Source organism: Chenopodium album, chromosome 24 (genome assembly GCF_948465745.1).
Source record: "Chenopodium album chromosome 24, dcCheAlbu1.1, whole genome shotgun sequence".
In the NCBI taxonomy this organism is placed as follows: domain Eukaryota; kingdom Viridiplantae; phylum Streptophyta; class Magnoliopsida; order Caryophyllales; family Amaranthaceae; genus Chenopodium; species Chenopodium album.
Window position 1 is genome coordinate 20,045,417 of NC_137857.1, and position 20,323 is coordinate 20,065,739.

The window sequence follows — 20,323 nt, forward strand, 5'->3', positions numbered from 1 at the left end:
CACCTTAGATAAATGCGTATTTATACTCTTATTGTTTGTCATGTTTTAGTCCATTTGTTTATCTTGATTTATATTGTTTATTTGATGGTGGCTCTTAAAATACTAGAAGAATGATTACACTATGATATGTTTTTCTCCCCTGCTACCATAGTTAGTTTAAGGCTTTTTAACTTTCCTTGCTAATTACACTTGCCTCATTTTAATATCTCATTTTTTTTTCATTGTTACTATATTAATATAAAGTAGGTCATATTAAATTTGTATGAATACAAGTTTGATAATCCTTTCTTTCGTTTTATTATTGGTTGTTGGGTAAACGCGTTTAATTTGACTAGATTTAGATGTTCAAGTAAGAGTATTCTTTATGGGGTGGTGGGTTGTTGATTATTGTTCACCTCAATCACTTGTGCTTTTCAAATTTAAATTATAACCTTTAATTATTCAAATAATATATTGGTTACCCTGATGCCTACCACTGTATAGTGCCTTATATTATCAAAATTGTCTAAGCAATGGCTCCCACTCATTTTCATGATTTGAGACCTTCTACTTGACAACCTACAATCATCAACGTTCAACAACGAACCTTTCCATTTAACATCTTTCCTTATTATTGCCTTTAAGGCAACAATATTCTCAACATATATTTTAGTAGACTCCCTAATGATGCCTTGCATGGGTTTCACTCCAAGCGACTTACAACGATTTGGGATACCCTAATCACTTGTGAGCATGGAAATTTTCCTTAAATTCCCACACATTATACATGGATGCACATCCATGTTACCATTCTCAAGCCACGACACTTCTTGCCTCGTGCTTATAAATGGCTTCCTTGCTAAGGATCTAATCCTTGTTAAGGTTTGTGCTTGCAACATCAAAACTCAAATTATATTTGTTTTCATGCGTCAAGAACTTCATCCTACTACTTATCTAAGTTCTATGGATGTTCTTGACTATAATCTAATGATCTAATACTTAGATTAACGTCGATTGGTATTATATACGTACTGCACATGCTCTAAGAAAGTAAGTCGTTTGACGATTCCATATCATAGCTTTACATGATGGATTTAATTCTAGAATGATTCTCCATTTTATTCCATCCATGTGACATTTAGCTCATATAGTTACACTGAGTCTTGCCAAATTGTTTGCTATATGATGTGGTTGAAAGTCTCCTACCAGAGTCTTTCTCGTTTGACTTAGTACTTAACCTAACTTATACATAGATCAAACATTTACTTAGCATCATACATATGGGTCGAAAGCCTTTCAAAGTCCTTCAAGTTTAACATGGTAATTTCCTTTACTCATTTAAACGTTTTAATTAAGTCGATACCATAGACTAATTCCCAACATGTACTAAGTACCGTCTTTAGCTCGGTCCATTGTCGAAAATACTTTCAAATCTAAGCATTTAGCATTTGATAGTTGTTTCACAATAGAGTTCGTAAACATCTTGTTGGACCATTACTTTTGCTCCCACTAAACTTCTTGTTCATCAGAATTTCTATGTTTCTCCATAAGTCAATCCTCTTTATTAAATTTATGAGAAAACACGTTCCAATTCTTTCATGCAATGCTTCCTTTAATCTCATGACGGATTCCATGTGCTTGCTTTCAAATCTAGCATTATTTAGATTTTCAAAACCCTTAGACTATTCCATAGTGACTTCCAAAATTCTATTTTGGGAAGGCGTTTTTGGTATCTATTTTGCCATATTTCATTTGCGCAATTTTGCTAGACCAATCACGAAAAGACTTGAGCATTCCGATTGGTGAATGAGATTTTATTAAAATCAACTCCTTGAAATTAATTATATCCTTTACAACCAATCTAGCTATGTATGCATATACATTTCCACATTTGTTAGTTTTCTCCTTGAAAACTTATTTGCAATCGATGGGTCTTTCACCTTTCATGCAAATTAATCAAGTTTCAAACATGATTTTCAAACATGGAGTCTATTTCGGATTTTCATGGCTTTTAAACATTATTCGGAATTTGGATTTGTCGTAGCTATCTTACAAGACATTTTCCTTTACTATCTAATAGTAAATAGTATGCTTGTAAGTCTTAGGTTTGTTTCTAACTTAATAGAAAATTTATAGGATTCAATCCAAGCCTTTGGTGAATTCTATACCTATACGGGGCAATTGCATCAAACACTGAGTTTTAAGATGCTTTCAAAGCCCTTTTATTATGTTGATCTTACTCCAACATCTTTAATGTTTTGTGAGTAATGAATTCTCTTTTAAGGCACTTGTAAAGTCCTTTTGAGTATTCTTGATCAAGCATTATCACGAAGTCCTTTAAGGTCTTCCAAAATTCTCAGTTCTAGTTTGTTGCTAAGCTTGATGGTCATCGAGTTCATTTTCCTCCCACTTTTCGTTTTGGAAACGTGTTACTTTCCAGAAAGACACCACTTAGAGCAACAACCATTATGTTCTCAATTAGGATGTGGAGGTAATGCCCGTAGTCTCACTTGAATGCTTACAAAGAGACATGTATATTGTCTTTGGGTAAAAGTTCGTTGTGAAACAAACAGTTAGCTCCCACTTGAGCTATCTTAGTCTTTATTAAGCCATTCAGCTCCCACTGAGCCATCTAGCTCCCACTGAGCCACTTAGCTCCCACTGAGCTAGTGAACTCCCACTGAGACTAAGAGCCTTAGACATATACTTGAAAAGACTTTAAGAAGTTATTTCTATCCATAACTAAATATGGCGTCCTTTCTTAGGTTCGACACATTGTTTAGTGTAACATTAGTCATTTGTGCAAATCTTTAAGAACTTTATAGGAAGGGTTGTGAACCATCATCGTTCGAGTCATTTTCAAATGACACCGAGGTCTCCGTGAAGACACACTATGTTCTTTGTGGAGTTCTTTATGAAAATTTCCATTCATAACTTTGAGATGGTCACGCTTGGCTCAAGCAAACATCGCTCGATCTAATCTAGACGTTTTGATATCCTGCCAAGTCGATTCTGTACTTTACTGGACTCTTGAGCTACTCAAGCCAAGTTTGTTCACATTTGATGAATACAGCCATATCCTTTCAAATTCTTTGTGAAATATTGAAGTAATTGAATCCTCTTTAGCCTTCGGAGTCAATTATCTATACAAAGAACAATAACTCTCTGCTTTTTCGGTTTCAACAAGTAAGACTTGCTTGTCTTAGAACGATTCCAATTCGAGCAACTATCAAGAGCCTATCTAATATAGCCTTGAGTACGTTCTTGTCGACGTGACATTGCTAAAGTTGTTTGGAATGCAAATCAAGCCCATGACTTGAACTTAGTGAGTTTATCATGTTAGAGAAATGTTTGTTTATAATCAAGAATTCTTAACTCAACGCTTGGATAACCATCCCATTCAAATAAATCTCGCAACTATTGCTCATTACTTTGATGTGAGTCTTTCCGTGTGTAAACAGATCAATTGCTGATTATGGAACATAATAACCATTACTTGTTCCAGCCTTTGGCTTTAAAGGTCTTTAAACAAAAACATACGATCTTACAACTGATGTAGCTCTTCTTGCTTCATTCTAAGCTTGTAAGTCGATAACTTAGCTTAACTTTAATAGTTTGAGGTCACTATCATAGTGGAACACTCAAGCAGTATCCGATACTTGTGAAGATAACAAATTGCTAAGTAAACTACAATAACATGAACTCATGAGTTGAAATGAAATCTAATTCCTTTTCTTCGTTCCTTCTTTCCTATATTTCTTATCATACAATATCTCATAATCTTACTTTAAAAATCATTTCTTTAAGTACCTTGACTCTTATACTTTGTTAGGCATAATCAAGCACCTAGTGCACCGTAAAACAAAGTTCCATCTTTTCCATTAATTTTTACTCGAATTACTACATCAATGAGTCCTACTCAATTATGTATGATGCGAAAAGATACGTTGGTTGTCAAACATTGACAATCTTGAGTTTGCAACTCAATACCTCATGTTTTATCAAAACTACCTAGTATTTTGAATACATGATGTCCAACTGTCCTTTCGGACTTAGTTATAAAGGTCATTTATGAGAATTGTATTTTAGAAATGCTTTTCTTGTCTTTGAGAACTATTCTCAAGGATTTCCTTTACCAATCATGGAAACAATATTAATTGATTTAGAGTACTATGAATATTAATGCAATATATAACCATTTATCAAGAACATAATAATTTTGAAATTTAATAGCATTCATGCAAACTTCAATCTTATTAATCGTCTTATTTGCGCATAAAAATTGTCCCTATTTGGCGAAAATAAGGCGATTTCAAGATCCAAAGAAACAAAGAGTGGTTAAGCATGCTTTGGCTTGTCTTAAACACTCAATCTCTTAGGGTAAGCATTGCCTTGCTAATGGCTCTAAGCCACTCTTGGTTAGACAATCGTCGCATCTAATGCATCTTTGACGATGTATCTCTTTTGCCACGGTATGTGAGGACTCCTCACTCATACCGATGAGTTAAACCAAAACCAACCTGCACACCCGGTGTGCCTTATGCCCCTTAGAGAAGTGATGGCACCTCGCTTTGCGTAGCCTACCATCACCATCGTCCGATTAGTAAGTGTTGTTTTGGAAAGGCAAGTTTGACTCAATATTATTAGGGACCTAGGATTTCTATGTTGGTTGATTTAAGTGAACTTAACTAATCATCGTAACATCAAGAAAACCTAAACATGCATCTAACGAATAACTCAGACATATATATATAAGCATAAAATATAAAGCGAATTTATAGATGCATATTGGCAACTAGCGTGACCCCTTGAAATCTTCATATCTTCAAAACGTCTTCATTTGCAATTCAAGGCTTTGTCTTCCAAGATACGCCGTCTTCAAGACTGAACCAAACTATGCAAAAACTAGTGTCTACAACTAGGAATAATCTAAATATTAAAGTACAAAAATACTTAACGATGCGTAGACCGTATTTAGATTTACAAAAATACATAACGGCACGTAGTCCGTATTTTCTATCCTAGTCGGGTCCCACTAGTTGCCATTTCATAAAACCTGTGAAAGAGAATATATATATATATATATATATTCTATTCATCCATTCACTATTTGTGAATGGCCCATGCAATTTACAAAATTAAAAACAAGTAAAATGCATTAATATAACGCGCGCACTAGTAACTAATCTAGGTGGTTAATCCGATTAACACGCCTAATTAAAACTAGTCAAAGTTGTTTAACCGATTATATAATTTACGTCATTAATAATTGAAGCTCCCACTAAATTCCGCATTTCCTTAATTAATCTAATTAATTAAGTCGGTAGCACCCAAACTTGTCAAAATGAAATTTTGCCAATGCCGCTCAAAACAGAGGCCTAGCCTCCCAAAATTTTAATTAAAATAAACAAAATTAATTAATAAAATAAAACGGCAAAATAATTAACATTAAGCCTACTACGGCTAGTCACCTCACCGCACCAAGCATACGCACACGCCAAAACCACGAACACACGGCCCACGGCACACGGCCGCGAGGTTCTGCCACGGCACAGCCGCGCGTGGCTGCTGCTGCCGCGCGTGTGCTGCTGCTGTGCGTGGCTGATGTCGTGCGTGTGGCCCACAAGCGAGGCGGCGAAAGCACCTTGGCAGCCACATACGGGCTGCTGTGCAGCCCGGCTCGCCATGGTGGTGCATTGCCTCGTTTTGCGTGTTGTACCTTGGGATTTGAACCCTTTTTCGCGAGACAAAAATAATTAATTCTAAATTAATTTTAGAACTAATTTAGTGAGCAAAATAAATTTTAAACAAGTCTAACTTAATAAAATTTTCAAAGTGCAATAACCAAAATAATTCTAAGAACCATCTTTAATTAAATTGGTTTAGCTTGGTGCAAAATAAAATTGAGGCAATTTCTCACTTTCAATTTAATCAATTTAAATTAAATTTGAGAATTTGACAAAGTAAAGGGAAGTTGGAAAAATATGAACTTTAATGTTCAAATGAAAATTCCAACATCTAAATTTTGTGAACCCTTGAAAATTATATCTTCCAACATGAAGATAACCAAATTTCTATCACAAAAGTCAAAACTTTATGTTTCCAATCAACTCAAAATGATTAAAAAAACAAAGTTCAACACAAAATAACATGGAATTTAGTGGTTTTTAAAGTTTCAATCACTTATCACAAAGAAAGATTGAATTTTTAACACTTAGGAAAACTCAAAAATAATATTTTCACACGAAAAAGCAATTAGTTTGCAATTATGTGAAAATAAATCAACCTTTAAGCATCAAATACTACCAAGTAAGTGTGCTTTAAGGGGACATAAAAATGCAGAAAATAATGCAAATAATCAACCATATAATCAACAATTTATGCCATTAATTTCAAGGTTAGAAAATACTTAAAAAATTTCGTCAAAAACGAAAAACCACTCGAAAAAGGCATTTATGGTCAGAATTTGGCTAAAATCACAGCCCCCATGGGATAAAATCCTTTCCAGAACACGTTTTTCACCCAAAAATCACTAGTCTTGGGCGAAAATCTGGGTTCTGGGCCAAACTCGACATTAAAAACGGGATTAAATAAATAAAATCGAGCTACTAATTTAATTAGTAACCTAAACCAGAAAATTAAGCCAAAAATAAACCTTGATAAACATGATTATAAAAATAAACGAGCGGGGCTCCGATACCGCTGTTGGGGTTTGGTGAGTCCGACTCACCGCGGAAACAACCCCACCCGAGGAACCACTCGCAATAATTAAAATCATAAAGCATAAATAAATAATCACAAAGAAAAGATAACGAATCTTACCCTCGAAGCGAGCTTCGCCCAAAACCCGGGGCTCTTACTTGAAAGCTACGAGCACGTCAAGCTCCGCGCCTCCGACGGTATCCACCCACAAATGGGCTAACACAACTTTAAGGTCTACTACCTTTGGGTTAGCAGGGTCCGACCAAAACCCGAGCGTTATATGAGTTTAAGAGTTCTACCAAAAATTATGGAATGCTCTTTTTAACTCCCACTCAAGCACTTTAATCCAAATCCAAAGGTTGGTATTTATTGAGGAAAGTATGAGTGGGAATTTCTATCCCATCAATGTGAGATGGGTTAGTGAGGACCACATTGAGAGTAAGGGACCATACTTGCTCCCCACTCAATACTCTCCTTGTGCCACATATCCTCACTCACTTACTCCCATTTTCCATACTTCCCCTTAACCCACGGCCCTATGGCCAGAGCCAAGCCACGAGCCAAGCCCGAGCCCAGCCCGCACCCAGCTGCTGCAGTGGCGCGGTGCGGCTGCGACTGTGGCGCGGCGCGGCTGCTGTTGTGCCTAGCCGCGGCTGGTCGTGGCTGCTAGCACGCTGCGCTAGCTCGCACCAGCCAGCCATGGCTCGGCTTGGTGCTTGGTAGCCACCTTTGCTAGGACGTTTGGCCCCTAGCATTCGGATGCTCGGGGCACTCCGATGCTAGGGGTATTTTTTGGAATATGGTCGATTTATTATTATTTTGCGCGTCTCATCTTTTATTATTTTGACTAGACTTCCGACGATCGGTTTCGACGCTCTAAGGTCGAATTACCGACGTCTAAATATTTAACACTCAGGCGACGAATTAATTTCTTCCGCATTAATTCATCGAGTTGGTTCGCATATATTTGCTTGGTTGTGACCCGAAGGGTTCAGTCAAGATTAAGCATGGAAGCGGCCTCCACCCACGCATTCCGATCACTTGACCTTACCGAATATATATTAGCTTTCTAATAATTCTGAACCCGCTATCGAAATAATACACTTGTTCGAAGGACACCATTGCTTTCATTTGGAACCATATATGACCCTTATATATTGCCAAAAATGTCCGTGGTAGGCTCGAGGTCACGATATCGGTGCAAGTTTGGAACGGGTAAATTGACTATTTAAAGGCATATTGGTTGGTTCCAACCACTCAATTGGACTCCCGGAGGGTATTAGGAACCATGGTAAACATCTCAGCAATTTTTATTTCCGGGCGAAAAAAGGTCAAAAAATTCCAAAATTGAAGGCTATAATCCACGCTTTTTGAGAAATTTGTAGGTTACGGGGCCCGGTGGCGAAAAGTCTTGAGACCCTAGGGGATACATCTTAGGGTCATATAATGACGTTTGAAACCATATATGATCCTTATATGTTGCCATAAATGTCTGTGGTAGGCTTCAGGTCACGATATCGGTGCAAGTGTGGAACGGGTAAATTGACTATTTAAAGGCATATTGGATGGTTCCACCCACTCAATTGGACTCCAGGAGGGTATTAGGAACCATGGTAAACATCTCGGCAATTTTTATTTCCGGGCGTAAGAAGGTCTAAAATTCCGAAATTGAAGGCTACTCCCTTTATCCCAGTTTTCTTGCAACATTTTGACTGGACACGCTTGCCGATGCATATGTTTGACCGTCAATATCTTTTATTATATATTTATAAATTCTATAAAAAGGTTAAATTAAAAAACTATAAATTAAATAGACCCAATAACATCTTACATGATTACATTAACTTTCATATAATAGCTAAAAAAGATGGTCAAAGTGAAATGAATGAATAGTACAAAAAGTCAAACCAATGCAAGTAATTTGGGACGGAGGGAGTATAATCCACGCTTTTTGAGGAATTTTGAGGTTACGGGGCCCGGTGGAGAAAAGTCTTGAGACCCTAGGGGATACATCTTAGGGTCATATAATGACGTTTGGAACCATATACGACCCATATATGTTGCCATAAATGTCCGTGGTAGGATTGAGGTCACGATATCGGTGCAAGTTAAGAACAGGTAAATTGACTGTTTAAAGGCATATTGGATGGTTCCACCCACTCAATTGGACTCCCGGAGGGTATTAGGTACCATGGTAAACATCTGCACAATTTTTATTTCTGGGCGAAAAAAGGTCAAAAAATTCTAAAATTGAAGGCTATAATCCACTTGAGGAATTTTTAGGTTACTAGGCCCGGTGGTGAAATGTCTTCAGACCCTAGGGGATACTTCTTAGGGTCATATAATGACGTTTGGAACCATATATGACATTTATATGTTGCCATAAATGTCCGTGGTAGGCTTGAGATCACGATATCATTGGAAGTTTGGGATGGGTAAATTGAATGTTTAAAGGCATAGTGGATGGTTCCACCCACTCAATTGGACTCCCGGAGGGTATTAGGAACCAAGGTAAACATCTCGGCAATTTTTATTTCCGGGCGAAAAAAGGTCAAAAATTCCAAAATTGAAGGCTTAAAATCCACGTTTTTTGAGGAATTTTGAGGTTACGGGGCCCGGTGGCGAAAAGTCTTGAGACCCTAGGGGATACATCTTAGGGTCGTATAATGACGTTTGGAACCATATACGACCCTTAAATGTTGCCATAAATGTACGTGGTAGGCTTGAGGTCACGATATCAGTGCAAGTTTGGAACGGGTAAACTGACTGTTTAAAGGCATATTGGATGGTTCCACCCACTCAATTTGACTCCCAGAGGGTATTGGGAACCATGTTAAACATCTCGGCAATTTTTATTCCCGGGCAAAAAAAGGTATAAAATTCCAAAATTGAAGGCTTATAATCCACGCTTTTTGAGAAATTTTGAGGTTACGGGGCCCGATGGCGAAAAGTCCTGAGATCCTAGGTAATACATCTTAGGGTCATATAATAACGTTTGGAACCATATATGACCCTTAAATGTTGCCATAAATGTCCGTGGTAGGCTTGAGGCCACGATATCAGTGCAAGTTTGGAACGGGTAAATTGACTGTTTAAAGACATATTGGATGGTTCCACCTACTCAATTGGACTCCCGAAGGGTATTAGGAACCATGGTAAACATCTCGGCAATTTTTATTTCCGGGCGAAAAAAGGTCAAAAAAATTCCAAAATTGAAGGATTGTAATCCACGCTTTTTCAGGAATTTTGAGGTTACGAGGCCCGGTGGCGAAAAATTCTTGAGACCCTAGGGGATACATCTTAGAGTCATATAATGACGTTTGGAACCATATATGACCCTTAAATGTTTCCATAAATGTTCGTGGTAGGCATGAGGTCACGATATCAGTGCAAGTTCAGAACGGGTAAATTGACTGTTTAAAGGCATATTGGATGGTTTCACCCACTCAATTGGACTCCCGGAGGGTATTAGGAACCATGGTAAAAATCTCGGCAATTTTTTTTTCCGGGCGAAAAAAGGTCAAAAAATTCCATAATTGAAGGCTATAATCCACGCTTTTTGAGGAATTTTGAGGTTACGGGGCCTGGCGGCGAAAAGTCTTGAGACCCTAGGGGATACATCTTAGGGTCATATAATGACGTTTGGAACCATATATGTCCCTTAAGTGTTGCCTTAAATGTCCGTGGTAGGCTTGAGGTCACGATATTAGTGCAAGTTTAGTACGGGTAAATTGACTGTTTAAAGGCATATTGGATGGTTCCACCCACTACATTGGACTCACGGAGGGTATTAGGAACCATGGTAAACATCTCGGCAATTTTTATTTCCGGGCGAAAAAAGGTCAAAAAATTCCAAAGTTGAAGGCTATAATCCACGCTTTTTGAGGAATTTTCAAGTTACGGAGCCCGGTGGCGAAAAGTCTTGAGACCGTAGGGGATACATCTTAGTGTTATATAATGACGTTTGGAACCATATATGACCCTTAAATGTTTCCATAAATGTCCGTGGTAGGCTTGAAGTCACTATATCAGTGCAAGTTTGGAATGGATAAATTGACTGTTTAAAGGCATATTGGATGGTTCCACCCACTCAATTGGAATTCTTAAGGGTATTAGGAACCATGGTAAACATCTCGGCAATTTTTATTTCCGGGCGAAAAAAGGTCTATTAATTCCAAAATTTAAGGCTATAAAACACGCTTTTTGAGGAATTTAGAGGTTATAGGGCCCGGTGGCGAAAAGTCTTGAGACCCTATTTGATACATCTTAGGGTCATATAATGACGTTTGGAATCATACATGACCCTTATATGTTGCCATAAATGTCCGTGGTAGGCTTAAGGTCACGATATCGTTGCAAGTTTGGAACGGGTAAATTGACTGTTTAAAGGCATATTAGATGGTTCCATCCACTGAATTGGACTCCCGGAGGGTATTAGGAACCATGGTAAACATCTCGGCAATTTTTAATTCCGGCGAAAAAAGGTCAAAAACTTCCAAAATTGAAGGCTATAATCAACGCTTTTTGAGGAATTTTGAGGTTACGGGGCCCGGTGGCGAAAAGCCTTGAAACCCTAGGGGATACATCTTAGGGTCATATAATGACGTTTGTAACCATATATGACCCTTAAATGTTGCCATAAATGTCCGTGGTAGGCTTGAGGTAACGATATCAGTGCAAGTTTGGAACGGGTAAATTGACTGTTTAAAGGCATATTGGATGGTTCTACCCACTCAATTGGACTCTCGGAGGGTATTAGGAACCATGGTAAACATCTCGGCAATTTTTATTTCCGGCGAAAAAAGGTCAAAAACTTCCAAAATTGAAGGCTATAATCAACGCTTTTTGAGGAATTTTGAGGTTACGGGGCCCGGTGGCGAAAAGTCTTGAAACCCTAGGGGATACATCTTAGGGTCATATAATGACGTTTGTAACCATATATGACCCTTAAATGTTGCCATAAATGTCCGTGGTAGGCTTGAGGCATATTGGATGGTACAAGTTTGGAACGGGTAAATTGACTGTTTAAAGGCATATTGGATGGTTCCACCCACTCAATTGGACTCCCGGAGGGTATTAGGAACCATGGTAAACTTCTCGGCAATTTTTATTTCCGAGCGAAAAAAGGTCAAAAAATTCCAAAATTGGAGGCTTATAATCCACTCTTTTTGAGGAATTTTGCGGTTACGGGGCCCGGTGGCGAAAAGTCTTGAGACGCTAGGGGATACATCTTAGGCTGATATAATGACGTTTGGAACCATAAATGACCCTTATATGTTGCCATAAATGTCCGTGGTAGGCTTGAGGTCACGATATTGGTGCATGTTTGGAACGGGTATATTGACTGTTTAAAGGCATATTGGATGGTTCCACCCACTCAATTGGACTCCCAGAGGTTATTAGGAACCATGGTAAACATCTCGGCAATTTTTATTTCCGGGCGAAAAAAGGTCAAAAAATTTCAAAAATGAAGGCTATAATCCATGCTTTTTGAGGAATTTTGGGATTATGGGGCCTGGTGGCGAAAAGTCTTCAGACCCTAGGGGATACATCTTAGGGTCATATAATGACGTTTCGAACCATATTTGACGTTTAAATGTTGCTATAAATGTCCGTGGTAGGCTTGAGATCACAAAATCGGTGCAAGTTTGGAACGGGTAAATTGACTGTTTAAAGGCATATTGGATGGTTCCACCCACTTAAATGGACTCCCGGAGGGTATTAGGAACCATGGTAAACACCTCGGAAATTTTTATTTCCGGGCGAAAAAAGGTCAAAAAATTCCAAAAATGAAGACTATAATCCAAGCTTTTTGAGGTATTTTGAGGTTACGGGGTCCGGTGGCGAAAAGTCTTGAGACCCTAGGGGATACATATTAGGGTCATATAATGACGTTTGAAACCATATATGATCCTTATATGTTGCCATAAATGTCCGTAGTAGGCTTGAGGTCACGATATCAGTGCAAGTTTGGAACGGGTAAATTGACTGTTTAAAGGCATATTGGATGGTTCCACGCACTCAATTGGACTCCCGGAGGGTATTAGGAACCATGGTAAACATCTCGGCAATTTTTATTTTCGAGCGAAAAAAGGTCAAAAAATTCCAAAATTAAAGGCTTATAATCCACGCTTTTTGAGGAATTTTTGGGTTACGGGGCTCGGTGGCGAAAAGTCTTGAGACCCTAGGGGATACATCTTAGGTTCATATAATGACGTTTGGAACCATATATGACCCTGATATGTTGCCATAAAAATCAGTGGTAGGCTTGAGGTCACGATATCGGTTCAACTTTGGAACGGGTAAATTGACTGTTTAAAGGAATATTGGATGGTTCCACCCACTCAATTGGACTCCCGAAGGGTATTAGAAACCGTGGTAAACATCTCGACAATTTTTATTTTTGGGCGAAAAAAAGGTTAAAAAATTCCAAAATTGAAGGCTATAATCCACGCTTTTTGAAGATTTTTGAGGTTACGGGGCCCGGTGGCGAAAAGTCTTGACACCCTAGGGGATACATCTTAGGGTTATATAATGATGTTTGTAACCATATATGACCCTTATATGTTGCCATAAATATCCGTGGTAGGCTTGTGGTCACGATATCGGTGCAAGTTTGGAACGGGTAAATTGACTGTTTAAAGGCATATTGAATGGTTCCACCCACTTAAATGGAATCCCGGAGGGTATTAGGAACCATGGTAAACATCTCTAAAATTTTTATTTCCGGGCGAAAAAAGGTCAAAAAATTCCAAAAATGAGGGCTATAATCCAAGCTTTTTGAGGTATTTTGAGGTTGCGGGGCCCGGTGGCGAAAAGTCTTGAGACCCTAGGGGATACATCTTAGGGTCATATAATGACGTTTGAAACCATATATGATCCTTATATGTTGCCATAAATGTCCGTAGTAGGCTTGAGGTCACGATATCGGTGCAAGTTTGGAATGGGTAAATTGACTGTTTAAAGGCATATTGGATGGTTCCACGCACTCAATTGGACTCCCGGAGGGTATTAGGAACCATGGTAAACATCTCGGCAATTTTTATTTTCGGACGAAAAAAGGCCAAAAAATTTCAAAATTGAAGGCTCTAATCCATGCTTTTTGAGGAATTTTGGGGTTATTGGGCCCGGTGGCGAAAAGTCTTCAGACCCTAGGGGATAAATTTTTATTTCCGTGCGAAAAAAGGTAAAAAAATTCCAAAATTGAAGGCTATAATCCACGCTTTTTGAGGAATTTTGAGGTTACGGGGCACGGTGGCGAATAGTCTTGAGACCCTAATGGATACATCTTAGGGTCATATAATGACGTTTGGAACCATATCTGACCCTTAAATGATGCCATAAATGTCCGTGGTTGGCTTGAGGTCAAGATATCAGTGCATGTTTAGAACGGGTAAATTGACTGTTTAAAGGAATATTGGATGGTTCCACCCACTCAATTGGACTCCCGGAGGGTATTAGGAACCATGGTAAACATCTCGGCAATTTTTATTTCCGGGCGAAAAAAGGTAAAAGAATTCCAAAATTGAGGGCTATAATCCTCGCTTTTTGAGGAATTTTGAGGTTACGGGGCCTGGTGGCGAAAAGTCTTGAGACCCTAGCGGATACATCTTAGGGTCATATAATGACGTTTGGAACCATATATGACCCTTAAATGATGCCATTAATGTCCGTGGTAAGCTTGAGGTCACGATAACAGTGCAAGTTTGGAACGGGTAAATTGACTGTTTAAAGGCATATTAGATGGTTCCACCCACTCAATTGGACTCCCTGAGGGTATTAGGAACCATGGTAAACATCTCGGAAATTTTTATTTCCGGGTGAAAAAAGGTCAAAAAATTCCAAAATTGAAGGCTATAATCCACGCTTTTTGAGGAATTTTGAGGTTACGGGGCTCGGTGTCAAAAAGTCTTGAGACCCTAGGGGATACATCTTAGGGTCATATAATGACGTTTGGAACCATATATGACCCTTAAATGATGCCATTAATGTCCGTGGTAGGCTTGAGGTTACGATATCAGTGCAAGTTTGGAACGGGTAAATTGACTGTTTAAAGGCATATTGGATGGTTCCAGCCACTAAATTTGACTCCCGGAGGGTATTAGGAACCATGGTAAACATCTCGGCAATTTTTATTTCCGGGCGAAAAAAGGTCAAAAAATTCCAAAATTGAAGGCTATAATCCACGCCTTTTGAGGAATTTTGAGGTTACGGGGCCTGGTGGCGAAAGGTCTTGAGACCTTAGAGGATACATCTTAGGGTCATATAATGACGTTTGGAACCATAAATGTGACCATAAATGTCCGTGGTAGGCTTAAGGCCACGATATCGGTGCAAGTTTGGAACGGGTAAATTGACTGTTTAAAGGCATATTAGATGGTTCCACCAACTCAATTGGACTCCCGGAGGGTATTAGGAACCATGGTAAACATCTCGGCAATTTTTATTTCCGGGCGAAAAAAGGTCAACAAATTCCAAAATTGAAGGCATAATCCACGCTTTTTGAGGAATTTTGAGGTTACGGGGCCCGGTGGCGAAAAGTCTTGAGACCCTAGGGGATAAATCTTAGGGTCATATAATGACGTTTGGAACCATATATGACCCCTAAATGATGCCATAAATGTCCGTGGTAGGCTTGAGGTCACGATATCAGTGCAAGTTTGGAACGGGTAAATTGACTGTTTAAAGGCATATTGGATGGTTCCAGCCACTAAATTTGACTCCCGGAGGGTATTAGGAACCATGGTAAACATCTCGGCAATTTTTATTTCCGGGCGAAAAAAGGTCAACAAATTCCAAAATTGAAGGCATAATCCACGCTTTTTGAGGAATTTTGAGGTTACGGGGCCCGGTGGCGAAAAGTCTTGAGACCCTAGGGGATAAATCTTAGGGTCATATAATGACGTTTGGAACCATATATGACCCCTAAATGATGCCATAAATGTCCGTGGTAGGCTTGAGGTCACGATATCAGTGCAAGTTTGGAACGGGTAAATTGACTGTTTAAAGGCATATTGGATGGTTCCAGCCACTAAATTTGACTCCCGGAGGGTATTAGGAACCATGGTAAACATCTCGGCAATTTTTATTTCCGGGCGAAAAAAGGTCAAAAAATTCCAAAATTGAAGGCTATAATCCACGCCTTTTGAGGAATTTTGAGGTTACGGGGCCTGGTGGGTAAAAGTCTTGAGACCCTAGAGGATACATCTTAGGGTCATATAATGACGTTTGGAACCATATATGACCCATATATGTGACCATAAATGTCCGTGGTAGGCTTAAGGTCACGATATCGGTGCAAGTTTGGAACGGGTAAATTGATTGTTTAAAGGCATATTAGATGGTTCCACCAACTCAATTGGACTCCCGGAGGGTATTAGGAACCATGGTAAACATCTCGGCAATTTTTATTTCCGGGCGAAAAAAGGTAAAAAAATTGCAAAATTGAAGGCTATAGTCCACGCCTTTTGAGGAATTTTGAGGTTACGGGGCCGGTGGAGAAAAGTCTTGAGACCCTATAGGATACACCTTAGGGTCATATAATGACGTTTGGAACCATATCTGACCCTTAAATGATTCCATAAATGTCCGTGTTAGGCTTGAGGTCACGATATCGGTGCAAGTTTGGAACGGGTAAATAGATTGTTTAAAGGCATATTGGATGGTTCCAGCCACTCAATTTGACTCCCGGAGGGTATTAGGAACCATGGAAATCATCTCCGAAATGTTTATTTCCGGGCGAAAAAAGGTCAAAAAATTCCAAAATTGAAGGATATAATCCACGTCTTTTGAGGAATTTTGAGGTTACGGGGCCCGGTGGCGAAAAGTCTTGAGACCCTAGAGGATACATCTTAGGGTCATATAATGACGTTTGGAACCATATATGACCCATAAATGATGCCATTAATGTTCGTGGTAGGCTGGAGGTTACGATATCAGTGCAAGTTTGGAACGGGTAAATTAACTGTTTAAAGGCATATTGGACGGTTCCACCCACTTAATTGGACTCCCGGAGGGTATTAGCAACCATGGTAAACATCTCGGCAATTTTTATTTCCAGGCGAAAAAAGGTCAAAAAATTCCAAAATTAAAGGCTATAATCCACGCTTTTTGAGGAATTTTGAGGTTACGGGGCCCGGCGGCGAAAAGTCTTGAGACCTTAGGGATACATCTTAGGGTCATATAATGATGTTTGGAACCATATCTGACCCTTAAATGATGCCATAAATGTCCGTGGTAGGCTTGAGGTCACGATATTAGTGCAAGTTTGGAACGGGTAAATTGACTCTTTAAAGGCATATTGGATGGTTCCACCCACTCAATTGGACTCCCGGAGGGTATTAGGAACCATGGTAAACATCTCGGCAATTTTTATTTCCGGGCCAAAAAAGGTCAACAAATTCAAAAATTGAAGGCAAAATCCACGCTTTTTGAGGAATTTTGAGGTTACGGGGCCCGGTGGCGAAAAGTCTTGAGACCCTAGGGGATAAATCTTAGGGTCATATAATGACATTTGGAACCATATATGAACCTTAAATGATGCCATAAATGTCCGTGGTAGGCTTGAGGTCACGATATCAGTGCATGTTTGGAACGGGTAAATTGACTGTTTAAAGGCATATTGGATGGTTCCAGCCACTAAATTTGACTCCCGGAGGGTGTTAGGAACCATGGTAAACATCTCGGAAATTTTTATTTTCGGCCGAAAAAAGGTCAAAAAATTCTAAAATTGAAGGCTATAATCCACGCTTTTTGAGGAATTTTGAGGTTACGGGGCCCGGTGGCGAAAAGTCTTGACACCCTAGGGGATACATCTTAGGGTTATATAATGATGTTTGTAACCATATATGACCCTTATATGTTGCCATAAATATCCGTGGTAGGCTTGTGGTCACGATATCGGTGCAAGTTTGGAACGGGTAAATTGACTGTTTAAAGGCATATTGAATGGTTCCACCCACTTAAATGGACTCCCGGAGGGTATTAGGAACCATGGTAAACATCTCGGAAATTTTTATTTCCGGGCGAAAAAAGGTCAAAAAATTCCAAAAATGAGGGCTATAATCCATGCTTTTTGAGGTATTTTGAGGTTGCGGGGCCCGGTGGCGAAAAGTCTTGAGACCCTAGGGGATACATCTTAGGGTCATATAATGACGTTTGAAACCATATATGATCCTTATATGTTGCCATAAATGTCCGTAGTAGGCTTGAGGTCACGATATCGGTGCAAGTTTGGAATGGGTAAATTGACTGTTTAAAGGCATATTGGATGGTTCCACGCACTCAATTGGACTCCCGGAGGGTATTAGGAACCATGGTAAACATCTCGGCAATTTTTATTTTCGGACGAAAAAAGGCCAAAAAATTTCAAAATTGAAGGCTCTAATCCATGCTTTTTGAGGAATTTTGGGGTTATTGGGCCCGGTGGCGAAAAGTCTTCAGACCCTAGGGGATAAATTTTTATTTCCGTGTGAAAAAAGGAAAAAAAATTCCAAAATTGAAGGCTATAATCCACGCTTTTTGAGGAATTTTGAGGTTACGGGGCACGGTGGCGAATAGTCTTGAGACCCTAATGGATACATCTTAGGGTCATATAATGACGTTTGGAACCATATCTGACCCTTAAATGATGCCATAAATGTCCGTGGTTGGCTTGAGGTCACGATATCATTGCAAGTTTAGAACGAGTAAATTGACTGTTTAAAGGAATATTGGATGGTTCCACCCACTCAATTAGACTCCCAGAGGGTATTAGGAACCATGGTAAACATCTCGGCAATTTTTATTTCCGGTCGAAAAAAGGTAAAAAAATTCCAAAATTGAGGGCTATAATCCTCGCTTTTTGAGGAATTTTGAGGTTACGGGGCCTGGTGGCGGAAAGTCTTGAGACCCTAGCGGATACATCTTAGGGTCATATAATGACGTTTGGAACCATATATGACCCTTAAATGATGCCATTAATGTCCGTGGTAAGCTTGAGGTCACGATAACAGTGCAAGTTTGGAACGGGTAAATTGACTGTTTAAAGGCATATTAGATGGTTCCACCCACTCAATTGGACTCCCTGATGGTATTAGGAGCCATGGTAAACATCTCGGCAATTTTTATTTCCGGGTGAAAAAAGGTCAAAAAATTCCAAAATTGAAGGCTATAATCCACGCTTTTTGAGGAATTTTGAGGTTACGGGGCTCGGTGGCGAAAAGTCTTGAGACCCTAGGGGATACATCTTAGGGTCATATAATGACGTTTGGAACCATATATGACCCTTAAATGATGCCATTAATGTCCGTGGTAGGCTTGAGGTTACGATATCAGTGCAAGTTTGGAACGGGTAAATTGACTGTTTAAAGGCATATTGGATGGTTCCAGCCACTAAATTTGACTCCCGGAGGGTATTAGGAACCATGGTAAACATCTCGGCAATTTTTATTTCCGGGCGAAAAAAGGTCAAAAAATTCCAAAATTGAAGGCTATAATCCACGCCTTTTGAGGAATTTTGAGGTTACGGGGACTGGTGGCGAAAGGTCTTGAGACCCTAGAGGATACATCTTAGGGTCATATAATGACGTTTGGAACCATATATGACCCATATATGTGACCATAAATGTCCGTGGTAGGCTTAAGGTCACGATATCGGTGCAAGTTTGGAACGGGTAAATTGACTGTTTAAAGGCATATTAGATGGTTCCACCAACTCAATTGGACTCCCGGAGGGTATTAGGAACCATGGTAAACATCTCGGCAATTTTTATTTCCGGGCGAAAAAAGGTTAAAAAATTCCAAAATTGAAGGCTATAATCCACGCCTTTTGAGGAATTTTGAGGTTACGGGGCCTGGTGGCGAAAAGTCTTGAGACCCTAGAGGATACATCTTAGGGTCATATAATGACGTTTGGAACCATATATGACCCATATATGTGACCATAAATGTCCGTGGTAGGCTTAAGGTCACGATATCGGTGCAAGTTTGGAACGGGTAAATTGATTGTTTAAAGGCATATTAGATGGTTCCACCAACTCAATTGGACTCCCGGAGGGTATTAGGAACCATGGTAAACATCTCGGCAATTTTTATTTCCGGGCGAAAAAAGGTAAAAAAATTGCAAAATTGAAGGCTATAGTCCACGCTTTTTGAGGAATTTTGAGGTTACGGGGCCGGTGGAGAAAAGTCTTGAGACCCTATAGGATACATCTTAGGGTCATATAATGACGTTTGGAACCATATCTGACCCTTAAATGATTCCATAAATGTCCATGTTAGGCTTGAGGTCACGATATCGGTGCAAGTTTGGAACGGGTAAATAGATTGTTTAAAGGCATATTGGATGGTTCCAGCCACTCAATTTGACTCCCGGAGGGTATTAGGAACCATGGTAAACATCTCGGAAATGTTTATTTCCGGGCGAAAAAAGGTCAAAAAATTCCAAAATTGAAGGATATAATCCACGCCTTTTGAGGAATTTTGAGGTTACGGGGCCTGGTGGCGAAAAGTCTTGAGACCCTAGAGGATACATCTTAGGGTCATATAATGACGTTTGGAACCATATATGACCCATATATGTGACCATAAATGTCCGTGGTAGGCTTAAGGTCACGATATCAGTGCAAGTTTGGAACGGGTAAATTGACTGTTTAAAGGCATA